This window comes from Triticum urartu, chromosome 5 (genome assembly GCF_003073215.2).
Source record: "Triticum urartu cultivar G1812 chromosome 5, Tu2.1, whole genome shotgun sequence".
Classification (NCBI taxonomy): domain Eukaryota; kingdom Viridiplantae; phylum Streptophyta; class Magnoliopsida; order Poales; family Poaceae; genus Triticum; species Triticum urartu.
Genome location: NC_053026.1, coordinates 297,121,337 through 297,134,840, shown reverse-complemented (window position 1 = coordinate 297,134,840; position 13,504 = coordinate 297,121,337).

Here is a 13,504-nt window from a genome sequence, read left to right as displayed (position 1 = left end):
CCAGGACTGGCTAACAAAGGCGAAGTTGATTCGGTGTTCGGCCCCCCTCCCCGAGGGTTTGGACAATCCGGTATTGGAAAAGATGCTCCAAGTCGCACCTTTCCCGGAGCCCTTGAAGGAAGATACTGGGGAGGTTAATACGGGCGGATGTGGGCCCCCAACGCTGCCCATTCTAACCGAGGGAGCAAGCGTCTCCATGAAGGAAGACGACCGGAGGAGGAAAAGGACTGCGCCCGGGGATTCGGAAGCCGAAGCTTCCAAACAGGAGAAGAAGTCTCCCACAGAGGGTCCTACCTTGGGGGGTGCTTTTGCCGCACAAAGTCCGCGGGGGGATCAATTCTCCAGCGAGTCGTAAGTGACCCGAAATACTTTAATAGTACAGGTATGCCATTTTTTTCTTCTGAGAAAATAACCACCGCATATATCTTTGCAGTTCGGGCCTTAGCTCCTCTCAAATGAGCTCGTCTTTGGGGGATCTTCTTCCAGAGATGATGGAGAGCGAAACGGGCGACCCCGAAGTGTCGTCGCGGAGGGCCTCTCCGAGTCCGGCGAGGCCAGAAGATAATCCCATTGACCCCCGAAGCTCCCAGGCTCCCAAAGAGAGCGGACAAAAGAGTCCAGCACCGTCTTGTGTGCGATCGGATGTTCTGAGGGAGTTGATGGGGCGAGCGGCCATCTCAGATGAGCACCGTGTGCTGATGAATATGGTGATGGAGAGAATCTCGTCCGCCGAAAGCGGATTGCATGAAGCTTTTATGAGTCTGCTGACAGGCTTTGAGGTACGTAAAAATAATGTATGATAGTCCTGCACATGCTAGGTGTGCCCTGTGTAGATAGTAGCCCCTGAGACTCTGGTTGTCGTCGGAAACAACGACGAACAGAGGATCATATTCCCAGGTAATAACCGTACTGCCTCTATGTGCAGGTGATGGAGGCTCCGGTGGCTAGCCGGACTAGCGAGTTTGCCCATTTAAAATGTCAATTGGATGTGGCAGACGCAGACGCCGACATCGAGCTTGTTAACAAAAAGGCTTGACGAGGCACAGGGTAAGTGTCATTATCTGGTAAACGCCACATAGTAAGAGCAGCATGATGCCGGTATCTTTAATATGTTGTGACTGCAGATGGAGCTGCCACTGTTGAAGCCTTGCAGGCAGAACTTGCCCGAGCCAAGGAACAAGCGAGGTTTGGTAATGCGGCTGCTTTGAAGGCGGCCAAAGAGTTGAAAGCCGAGAAGGCCGCGCATGGCGAGAGCCGAGATAAGATGGCCAAGATGGCCATAGAATTAAAAGCCGCCGCCGACCGTTGCCGGGTTCTTTGAGAAGGAAAACCTAGTGAAGGCATCGGACCTTGAGAAGGCTGCTGCTACGAGGAAAGACATCCGCTCTGCTATGAGGGCGAAGAAGGAGGAGCTGCGGGAAGCCGGGGATATTGTAGCTGGGAAATCCTTTATGTTGCAGAGGAAGTTCGGAGATCCACGGTATGCCTGTCTGGATCGGCTGTGGAGTTCGGAGGATGTGTATATGGATTTGGCGGCGAGCGCTGCCGATGCGGCCAAGTACTTCCAGGGTCAGATGGACCGCGAAGTGGACCAGCTGTTTTGGACACAATTCCATTCTCCCGAGCGTTCGCTTTCATTGACTGACCAATTAGCCGAATGGGCCGAACTCAATAGGTTGTCCGGACTCGCCATGAGGTCTATTGTGGATCAACTATGGCCGGAAAGGCCAAAACCGAACGGCTATTTCAGCTTGGTGCAGCAGTTCCTTGACGTGGTGCCGCGCATTAATGCGATGAAGAGGTCGGCGTGCATAGAGGGCGCACGGATGGCCTTTGCCCGTGTTAAAGAATACTGGGCGGAGATGGATGCTACCACTGTTGTAGCGCGGGGTTCGGCCATAGGTCGCATGGCTGCTGAACACTACTTTGAAGAAGTTCTTGAGGGTGCTCGTTTGATAGAGACCTAGTGCTCAAAAAGTATTATGTTTGAGTGATATGATGCCTCCTGGGCGGCCGTTTATGTATACATGTGTATAACCTGAAAGATTGCAGCCGTCGGCTTCAACCCTCAGGCATATAATGCGGAGGTGCTCACAAAAACACGCGTTCACACTTAACCCAACGTCTTGGTCCTATTAAGGAGGTGATAGCGGAGCGAGCGAGGCAACCAGACTATAATGCTTTAGCACTTTCACTTAGCCATAGGAGTTTGATAGTGGGGCTACTAGATAGCCCCTGGTGGCTCCGCACTCTCCCGATCCCGGGGTGCGTACATGCCTGGCCGGAAAACGGCCCTTCGTTAAGGCGAAGGAATTCTAACATTCCAACAGGTCATCGAGTGGTTGACCAGTCTCACGCTATATCATGACAGTCAGTTTTCGGCTTTCTCTACTGAGGTGCTTGTCCGGATGAACCAGGGCACAATCGTAGTAGTTCTTCTGGTGCTACCTTAGCCGGTAAAGCGGAACGTAAGGCACCAAAACATAGGAGCCGGGCAAACCCAACATTTGACCAAAGACAATGATTCAGAGCTGATGCATATAAGGCCAAACTCGCGACGCCGAACACTCCCTAAGGTATTCGGTCTTTGTGGTATAAACCGGGCCTAAATAATGGCCTTTGTAAGAAGCCCCTTGTGTCCAGGTACGTGCATTGTTCTGGCGTGGCCACATGCCAAGACGTCAGCATCATTCTCAACGGTGGATATGTATCAACAAGAGACAGTAAAAAAGGTTTACGCAGGGTCTTAATCTAAAAACAATCCTTGGAGCGGGTCCCTGCTGCACGTCTTCGCCTGTGTCTCCTTTGTGCCGTATCCTGGACGGGTGTAGCACGATGATCGTCTGTAAAAGAGAGGAATTTGGGTGAAAAAGTTGTCGTGCAAAAAGATAGTTTTTAAAGAAACCATGCATAATTCAAGATGAGAAGAAATTGCCACTTGTCTGCGCGCGTTGAGCCCCTTGTATGGACAAATAGGGGTGTGACCATTTATTCGGTGTAAATAGCGGCGCCGGACTTGATTAGTTGTGTCTGAGGTCTTGACGACCTATTGGATGCTTTCACTGGTCCGGGCGCCTTTAGTGTGCGGCTGCCAAGGCAGCCGCACTCTCTTCGGCGCGCAGAGATCGTTTGATTTTTCCGTTCACTGAAATGATGCCACGTGGACCGCGCATCTTGAGTGTGAGGGAGGCGTAGTGTGGTATTGCATTAAAGCGAGCGAAAGCTTCGCATCCGAGCAGTGCTTGATAGCCACTTTGGAACGGAGCGATGTGGAAGGTTAAATGCTCGCGACGGAAGTTATCGGGGGAGCCAAATATAACTTGTAGTAGGAGGGAGCCCGTACAACGAGCCCCTGGGCCTGGCGTTACTCCTTTAAAGGTAGTATTTCTATGGCGAATTTTTGTTGGGTCTAACCCTATCCCGCGGATTGTATCATGATATATTAGGTTTAGATTGCTGCCACCATCCATCAAGACTCGCGTGAAGTGATATCCGCCAATTACTGGGTCTAATACCAGGGAAGCCCATCCTGCGCGTCGGATACTTGCTGAGTAATCGCGATGGTCGAAAGTGATCAGTTGAGACGACCAGTGGCAAGACTTCGTGATGACATGCACTTGGGTATATTTTCCTGGGAGTGTCGCGTTGTTTTTTCCCTTGATCACGTGTAACACGTTTACTGTTTTGACTTCTGGTGGAAATTTCTTTTGTTCCCCAGTGTCTTGCTTGGGAGGCTCGTCCTCGTCTTCACTTGGTGTATCCTCCCCCTTGTGTACGGCGTTGAGCTTGCCGGACTGCTTGAAGACCCAACATTCTCTGTGGGTATGATTAGCAGGCTTACCAGGGGTACTATGGATCTGACATACTTGGTCCAGAATTTTGTTGAGGCTGGACAGTTCATCCCTGGTGCCTTTAGAGGGCGGCTTTTGACCTGGCCGAGAGCTTTTGAATCCGGCGTTTACTGCCGTGCCCTTCATGATGTCTTCTTTATTTCGGCGTTTGTTATTGCTGTTGCGCTATGATCTCCCGTTTCCATCTCTAACTTCAGATGTACTGGGGTCGCTGGTGCTGCATCTGGCTAACTAGCTGTCCTCACCCGTGCAAAAGCGGGTCATGAGGCTTGTTAATGCGGCCATCGTTCTCGGCTTATTTTGGCCGAGGTGTCTGGCGAGCCATTCGTCACGGACGCTATGCTTAAAGGCTGCCAAGGCTTCGGCGTCTGGACAGTCGACGATCTGGTTCTTTTTAGTAAGAAACCTGTTCCAAAGCTTTCGGGCTGACTCTCCGGGCTGTTGAGTTATATGACTCAAATCGTCCGCATCCGGAGGTCGGACATAAGTCCCTTGAAAATTTGCCCGAAAGGCGTCTTCGAGGTCTTCCCAACTTCCAATGGAGCTTTCGGGGAGGCCTTTAATCCAGTGATGAGCTGGCCCTTTGAGCTTGAGGGGTAAGTACTTGATGGCATGGAGATCATCTCCTCGAGCCATATGGATATGAAGGATGTAGTCCTCAATCCAGACCCCAGGGTCTGTTGTTCCGTCGTATGTCTCTATGTTTACGGGTTTGAATCCCTCTGGAAATTTATGGTCCAGCACCTCATCGGTGAAACATAGGGGGTGTGCGGCACCCCTGTAGCTGGGTGTACCGCGTTGTTCGGATGTTTGTTGTGTTGCATTGTATGCTGGGGCGCGCTTGCGTGGCCCATAGATGGATCTTGTTGCGTCGTCCTTTGGGTGTGAGCCCTCGCATGGGTCACGTGTTGTATTGTGAGTGGCATTGTATGCCGCTCTGTGTTGGTAGAGGGGTCATCTATCCGGCCAGGTGGTTGCTTTGATATTTGGTTGTGGGGGTCTGAGGCCTCCTCATCGAATTCAGGTAGTAGCTTCTGCTTTGGGTAGCTCTTGGAGGGGCGATTGTCGCCGTACCTCGCTGCTGTGTTGAGTATTTTACTCCATCTGATTTGGAGTGTGTCTTGGGCAGCCTTGAGCCTTTGCTTCTGCTTTTTAAGACTCCTCGCGGTGGCAACAAGCCTTTTACGGGCATTCTGCTGCTCCGGGTGCCTGTCCGGCGTTATGTCATCCGGACCATTATCCTTGATAGAATTTGTTTGTTCGGTTTGATTATCCAGGTTGCCATTGTCCGGCAGCGGTTCGCCCTGCTCCAGCGCTGGGTCTGTGTGATCGTTATTTCTGTCGAGGCGGGATTTGGGGCGGCGCTTGCGTCGCCGCTTTGACTGCTTCTTGAGGGAACAAGCCTTCGGTGCGTCCTTCCGCTCCTCGTCGTCATCCTTCGGTGCGTCCACCATGTATACGTCATATGACGAGGTGGCTTTCCAGGGCCCAATAGGCGCTGGTTCTTCATCGTCTCCTTCATCGGCGTCCATACCGTCAATGTCTTCGGAGTCGAAGTCGAGCATGTCGGTTAAATCGTCGACCGTGGCTACAAACTGGGTGGTAGGTGGGCTTTGAATTTCTTCATCGTCCATATCCCAACCTTGCTAACCGTAGTCTGGTCAGGGCTCTCCTGATAAAGAGAGAGACTTTAGTGTCTTCAGAATATCGCCGAAAGGCGAGTGCTGAAAGATGTCCGCGGCAGTAAACTCCATGATCGGCGCCCGATCGGATTCGATCGGCAGGGGCGCGGAGGGTTCGGAGTCCGGAAAGGAGTCCGGCTCCTTGGAGTCAAGAATCTCGCGGAGTGCGGGGCTGGTGTTCGGCTCGATCGCCATTGGGATCGCAGCCCCCGAGGCGGCATCCAACCACCCATCCTCAATCGGCGCAGTTGACTCCGAATTAAGGGTCGAAGCTGATGTGGGTGCGGCCTCGAGGGCACTGTTCGGCGGCAGAGCTAGATCATGCTCGTCGTGACAGTGCGGCGCGCTCGGCAGTGGCTCGAATCCATCGAAGATCAAGTCCCCGCGGATGTCAGCCGTGTAGTTTAAACTTCCGAGACCTGAGGGCCAGGGGCATAGCTTTCGATCTACTCCAGATGGCCAAGTGAATTGGCCCGCAGTGCGAAGCCGCCAAAGACGAAGATCTGTCCGGGGAGGAAGGTCTCACCCTGGACTGCATCGCTATTGATGATCGTAGGAGCCATCAAGCCTAACAGCGACGACACAGAGGAACTCTCAATGAAAGCACCAATGTCGGTGTCAAAATTGGCGGATCTCGGGTAGGGGGTCCCGAACTGTGCGTCTAGGCCGGATGGTAACAGGAGCAAGGGACACGAAGTTTTACCCAGGTTCGGGCCCTCTTGATGGAGGTAAAACCCTACGTCCTGCTTGATTAATATTGATGATATGGGTAGTACAAGAGTTGATCTACCATGAGATCGGAGAGGCTAAACCCTAGAAGCTAGCCTATGGTATGATTGTTGTTCTGTATGTTGTCCTACGGACTAAAACCCTCTGGTTTATATAGACACCGGAGAGGGTTAGGGTTACACAAAGTCGGTTACAATGGTAGGAGATCTACATATCCGTATCGCCAAGCTTGCCTTCCACGCCAAGGAAAGTCCCTTCCGGACACGGGACGAAGTCTTCAATCTTGTATCTTCATAGTCCAGGAGTCCGGCTGAAGGTATAGTCCGGCCATCCGGACACCCCCTAATCCAGGAATCCCTCAGTAGCCCCTGAACCAGGCTTCAATGACGACGAGTCCGGCGCGCAGATTGTCTTCGGCATTGCAAGGCGGGTTCCTCCTCCAAGTACTTCATAGAAGATTTTGAACACAAAGATAGTGTCCGGCTCCGCAAAATAAATTTCCACATATTGCCATAGAGAGAATAATATTTACACAAATCTAATCCGCTGACGTATTCCGTAGTGTGACATCGCACCACGGCCAAGCCTTTATTCGAATCGTTTTATTGTCCCACCTCAGCGTGTCATGCGAGGCAATTTCCTTGGCACGTCTTGTCGAAGCAGAGATCGTGTCCCCTTATTCCGGGATTCTCATCAATATGGGCGTGGGTAACCCAACCGCTTCAAGGACTCCTAGACTATAGGCAAGTCCAAACGGCCATGAAGAGGACGCTTGATATTCACCCTCTTTATAAAGGGACAAGGCTTTTACTTTTTTCCCTCCCGTGCTCAATCAAATCCTTCCCCCACCTCAAGCTCAAACACCCAAAGTTCAGGTCAGGTGCTCCGAACCTTCAATCATGTCCGGATCTAGCCTTCAAGGCCGATGGGTGCCTTCCTCCGTCATGGAAGAAGACATCAAAAAGTTGAGGGAGGCAAGATATCTGACCGCCGAGATTTTGCATCGGCTGCCTGCCCGAGGGCAGGCCGTCCCCTCCCCCGAAGCCAACAAGAACGTCATGTTCATCTCCCACTTCCTCCGAGGTCTAGGCCTTGCTCTGGATCCTTTTGTCAGGGTTTTGATGTTTTATTACGGGCTAGATTTCCATGATCTAGCTCCGGACTCCTTTCTTCATATCACGACATTTATTGTCGTGTGTGAGGCCTTCCTCCGGGTTACCCCTCACTTTGGCCTGTGGCTCAAGACCTTTGAAGTAAAGCCGAAGATGGTCGAGGGGCAACATGCAGCATGTGGAGGTGCCTCAATATGCAAGATGACGGGAGCTCCATGGCCCAAAGGTTCCATTCCAGAGGTGTTTGAATTGTGGCAACAGGAGCGGTTCTATATCACGGCTCCTAGAAGTGCCAAGTGGGCGGTCGCCCCTGTTTTCCGCTTGGGCCCTCCACCACAATTGATGTCATGGATCAGCAGAGGTCTGAGCTAGGGTCCAGCCAAGGACGTGCCTATACTGCAAAGCCGCATTCGAGATCTCTTCAATGGAGATTTTAGTTTGGTTGCGGTAATACAAGTTATGCTGGTTCATCATGTCCAGCCTTGCAGACGCCGGCCCCTTCGCTTGTGGGAGTTCAATCCCGAGGGACCGCATGTCATTCAAAATTTCCTCGGCCTGACCTCGATCGGCACAGTTGGCTCCGAATTAAGGGTCGGAGCCGATGCGGGTGTGGCCTCCAGGGCACTGTTCGGCGGCAGAGCTAGATCATGCTCGTTGTGACAGTGCGGCGCGCTCGGCAGTGGCTCAAATCCGTCGAAGATCAAGTCCCCGCGGATGTCAGTCGTGTAGTTTAAACTTCCAAATCTGACCTGACGGCCAGGGGTGTAGCTTTCGATCTACTCCAGATGGCCAAGCGAATTAGCCTGTAGTGCGAAGCCGCCGAAGACGAAGATCTGTCCGGGGAGGAAGGTCACACCCTGGACTGCATCGCTATTGATGATCGTAGGAGCCATCGAGCCTGACGGCGACGACACAGAGGAACTCTCAATGAAAGCACCAATGTCGGTGTCAAAACCGGCGGATCTCGGGTAGGGGGTCCCGATCTGTGTGTCTAGGCCGGATGGTAACAGGAGACAAGGGACACGAAGTTTTACCCAGGTTCGGGCCCTCTCGATGGAGGTAAAACCCTACGTCCTGCTTGATTAATATTGATGATATGGGTAGTACAAGAGTTGATCTACCACGAGATCGAAGAGGCTAAACCTTGGAAGCTAGCCTATGGTATGATTGTTGTTCTGTATGTTGTCCTATGGACTAAAACCCTCCGGTTTACATAGACACCGGAGAGGGTTAGGGTTACACAAAGTCGGTTACAATGGTAGGAGATCTACATATCTGTATCGCCAAGCTTGCCTTCCACGCCAAGGAAAGTCCCTTCCGGACACGGGACGAAGTCTTCAATCTTGTATCTTCATAGTCCAGGAGTCCGGCTGAAGGTATAGTCCGGCCATCCGGACACCCCCTAATCCAGGACTCCCTCAACCTCCTAGAGTTTCAATAGGCAGACTGTGTTTAAGCAGAGGTCGTTGTTCAAAGAAGATCTTATCTATCTCATTTCTTTCATGCATACACTGGTGCATCGACGTCCTAAACAAACAGTTTAAAACCCCTTCCCGTGACGGCATTTGGAACCATAGCCAAGTGAGTGTGTGCGATAGGGTGTCCTTCCCACACGACCCAGAAATCGTCAAGGATAGGCCCTCCTGGGACCCAGGCTGGGGTCGTGTGTGATCGGGAGAGGCATTGAAACCCAATCATTTCCGTAGGTATGTACATCCCACACGGTGAATCCTAGAAATCATTTCCATAGGTATGTACATCCCACACGGTGAATCCCAGAAGTCATTTCCATAGGTATGTACATCCCACACGATGAATCCCAGAAATCATTTCCGTAGGTATGTACATCCCACACGGTGAATCTCAAAAATCATTTCTGTAGGTATGTACATCCCACACTGTGAATCCCAGAAAATCATTTCCGTAGGTATGTACATCCCACACAGTTCTTTGTGTGGAAACGTTTGTGCAAGGTGGCCAAACGCAAACAGTTCGCTTCCGGAAGCCGTGTGTGATTGTTAGTTGATCGAACACGCCTACTTTCCAGAAACCGTGCGGGTTATTTGAGTTCATCGCCCATGGTGTTGTCTGAGTAACCGTTTGCAATAGCAAACCCCAATAAGCAGGGTAATTAGCCTATTGTTGATAATCCATGTACTAATCAAACTGTATTTCTTATAAAAACATGCCAGATATTTCATATCCGTATAAAAGCAACTAGGATTTCATAATCGAATTACATCAGATAGCTTTGGCACTCAGTTACGCCATTACATGACAGCAACAAGTTTTACATGCAGCATCAAAAACCTTTGGAAAGTAGCATCATACACGGTAAATAGACAGATGAATCTCATCTGGGAAACTGCAGAAGCGGAAGGCAAATATTGAGCCTTCAGTGATGTTGAATGTCCTTGCAACTTTAGGCCAGTGCCTATGGATAATTGCCCGCCCAACCTTCGTCCTCTTTAGCAAGACTTCAATATTGTCCCGTGGGTGTTGAATGAATACCTTCCTCGCCTGTTGACCATGCAGGTGGTTTGAGAGGTAATCACCGGTGAACTGCTTTGAAAAGTACTGAAAACAAAGCTATGCATAAATCGATGTTGTAAATTTTGAAATGGCGCAAGGGGTAAAAACAAGGTAAAAGAGTTGGTACCATCCTATAGTTGACTGGTGTCTTCTTCATTGTGAAAACAAAGATCTTGCTATTATTCGTCGCAAGTTTCTTCATCCTAAAAATCTTCCTGAGTTTCTTGACCTGACTGATATTCATGGACATCTCATTTCCCCATATGCAAAATGGGTCGAACAGTGGGTCTAAGCCTCTGACAGCAGGACCTACATGTGCAAGACCAAATTGTAAGAAACCTAAATATTAGAATGATTCCTGCAACTTCACAATAATGTGCTATTAGCCAAAGGACCCTGCTTGAAGAAACCTCGATGGTAAACCGCAGTGTCTCCAATTGTTTCCCTGCAACACACATAAGGAAGATCTTGATCAGGTTAACTGAGAGTTGCCATACTATCAGTAGAATATGTATTGAGTACATCCAAATTCGATTGGTGTCACATGCATAACAATACAAAGTTGTACCCATAGCAAATTAAAATCAAATTGCAGAACTGAACCAAACAGTTAAATGGACAGCAGACCAAATGAACCAAAATAGTTAACTGAGCACAACATTGCAGAATAGAAACATGTACTAGAAGATAAGACAGTTAACAAAACAAAGAATGCTTGAGAACAGTACTACAAAATGTAGTAATTGTTGGACCAAAGTGTTAACTGAACATTTCATTTCAGAGGACCAAACTGTTAACTGAACATCAGATTGCACATTACAAAGGACAAATCACTAGAAGGCACTAAAGGTGGCCTCGAGAAAACATCACGAACTGTATTTTAAAGTAGACAACCGCACGGTGGTGTCGACAGTGGCTCGAAGATGAGGTGCTCCTACAAGATCTGGTGGTCGACACGCATGTCAGCCATAGCGACCTCATTCGCGCGTGTGGCCGCATGCTACTTAGCTCCACGTTATACTGCGTGTAAAATGGCTGTGGGCGGCGCTTAATTGGAGGAGGGGGCAGTGATTTCGGTGGAAGGTGTCGCTCCGTCAATCAGGGCATGTGGGACGGGAAAAGAGGAGGATGGTGTGGGTGGGGTGTGGATTACCTGACCATATCGATGAGGCCGCGCAACAAGAAGAAGGGTCACCGGCGAGGAGGCGACGCCGCAAGAAGAAGGGTAGCCGGCGAGGAGGCGGCGCTGCAAGAAGAAGGGTTGCTGCCGAGGAGGCTGAGCTGCCAGTAAGCAGCAGTGAAGGTTTGAACTTGTAAAGCAAGGAGGAATAGTGGAAATGTGGCTTTTGGTAGGAGGGAGGGGGCGGGGAGATAGATATTTCCGCGGTGGCAAAACAATTTTGCTCGGTGCCGCGAGAAACTGGCATGCAAATGTGGTTCAAGCGGGGGCGATGGACTGTAGACGTCGAAGCTTCCTGTGTAAGCCAGACAAGACGGTGTGCCAAGATATTTTATATCACATCCCACATGATTCTTTCTTGTAAATTGTTTGTGGTATACCTGGTTTTTTCATTATGTTTTGAAAGACAAAATTGTGTAACAAAGGGAAAGGATAGTGTTTGAATTGCTAGAACATTTACGTATAGTGAACATGCAACTAGTACATGAGTGTCGTGTTTAAATTTGGAATTATTCCGGGTTCGTTTGGCATTTTTATGCATTAATTGAGTTCCTGGGCATTTAATGTGCATAATTCAAATTTGAACTACAAGCACATGCTCCACACTACTGCAAGATGCTGCTAATGCGACACTACGATCAGAGACCCTTCGAGAAACTGTGTGTGATGCAATAATCGCAAACAGTGCTGTATGAAAACTGTCAGAAATGTGTAAAACGTTTGCGATGACGGATGCATCAAACATGGTTCAGGTTTTAGTTGCGTGTGCGATGAAGGGCATACGGTTCAGTTCAATTAACTGTTTACGATGAGGAGGAACAAAAGAAATGGGCAGCCATATGAACGCGTGTGCGATACACAGCATACGGTTCACTCGGATGAACTATTTCTGATTAGGCAACACAAAGAAATGGCCAGCCCAATCAAGGGTTGTGCAATGTATAGCATACGGTTCACTCGGATGAACTATTTATAATTAGGCAAGAGAACAGAAACGGTTCAATATAGCAAGATGTGTGTGATACGCAGCAAACAGGTCTGTAATCAGAAATGTGTGCGAAGACCGATAATAACGCAGGCGATTGCTTCTAATAAGACGTATGTGATATGCTCTATCTACACAACATCTATTGGCCATTGTGGGACGGGCGGTCATCCGGATATGCCATAAGGATGTGAAGAGGCATTCCTATCAGCAAGGACTAGCTGTTCCACCAGCAGCTCATGTAAGAAAACTATCAAGTTAAATGTGCTCAGGCTGGAGCAGCCATCGGATGGGTGACTGGATGGGAAGTTGTGTCGATGTTAAATTAGGTGATGGGATGAGTCATTTTGTTCAAATGACCGAAATGCCCCATTCCCTAAGCAAATTTAACCTTGAGGTCCTTGTTTTTTATTTTATTTATTTATTAACACATGTTAAAGAAGGTCTACCGCATTATTTTTTGACAATGTGCGATACATGGCATACATTGATCCATCCGACCTATTTGTGATGGAATAGGCCGTGTGTGTTGTGGGCAAATGTTTGCTAGTATTCAACCGTTTGGGATTGATGAATTCATCACCGACGGGTTCCCTAGTGTGGTTCGTGTTCATCTGATCATCATCTACTTCTTGTTCTAGCTCGATGCTAAGTTTCCATTAATTGATGGCGTTTTATGAACACGCCACCGTTTCACGTCATTTCCTCACCTGTTTCCCGCCACCCTGCTATATTGCGCATAGGGGGGGCGCGACGCACGGAGGCGACAAGCGCAGCCTGTAGCACATCCACCTTTTCCAAGCATGCCAACCCACCAAAGCGCCGCCTCTTCCATCAACCTCGTCGACGAGGAAAACGAGCAGGCGTCATGGCCCGTCGAGGCCAAGGCACTCACCGGCAACGCGATGGACGATGCCGTGATGCGCATCATCGCCAGGGTTGAGCAGACCTTTGGCGCATGGCGCTTGAGCATCGCGGATCAAGATAGGCATGTTAGCGTCGACAGGATTCAGCTCGCTGCACAACATGATTGATGGCGTGCCGCAGAGCAAGCTAGGTGCGTCTGTGCCGATAGGCTACGGCTCACCGCACGGCGAGACCGTTGGAGCGCCGCAGAGCGAGAGGTGCGGTGCGCCGCACAACAAGAGCGAATCAAGCGACGCTTGCCTGCTGTCGACACGGCGTCGCAACTGGGTACACGTCCCGTCAGTACCCCCATTCCTCAATAGGATTGGGCAGAGGCCCTTAGCGTCGTACTTGCACCAGAGGCCGGCTGCGTCATACTTGCACCGGACGCCCGCCGCGCCGTTTGCATGGGTGCCGCCGTTCGCCTTGTCTGTGGCCCGCTGGATGCCAACGCGCTGGTCCGTAGACTCAACCACCTCCTTGGCCCAGGTGTCCACCTGGACGCAGTAGAGGAACATGGTCGTCGC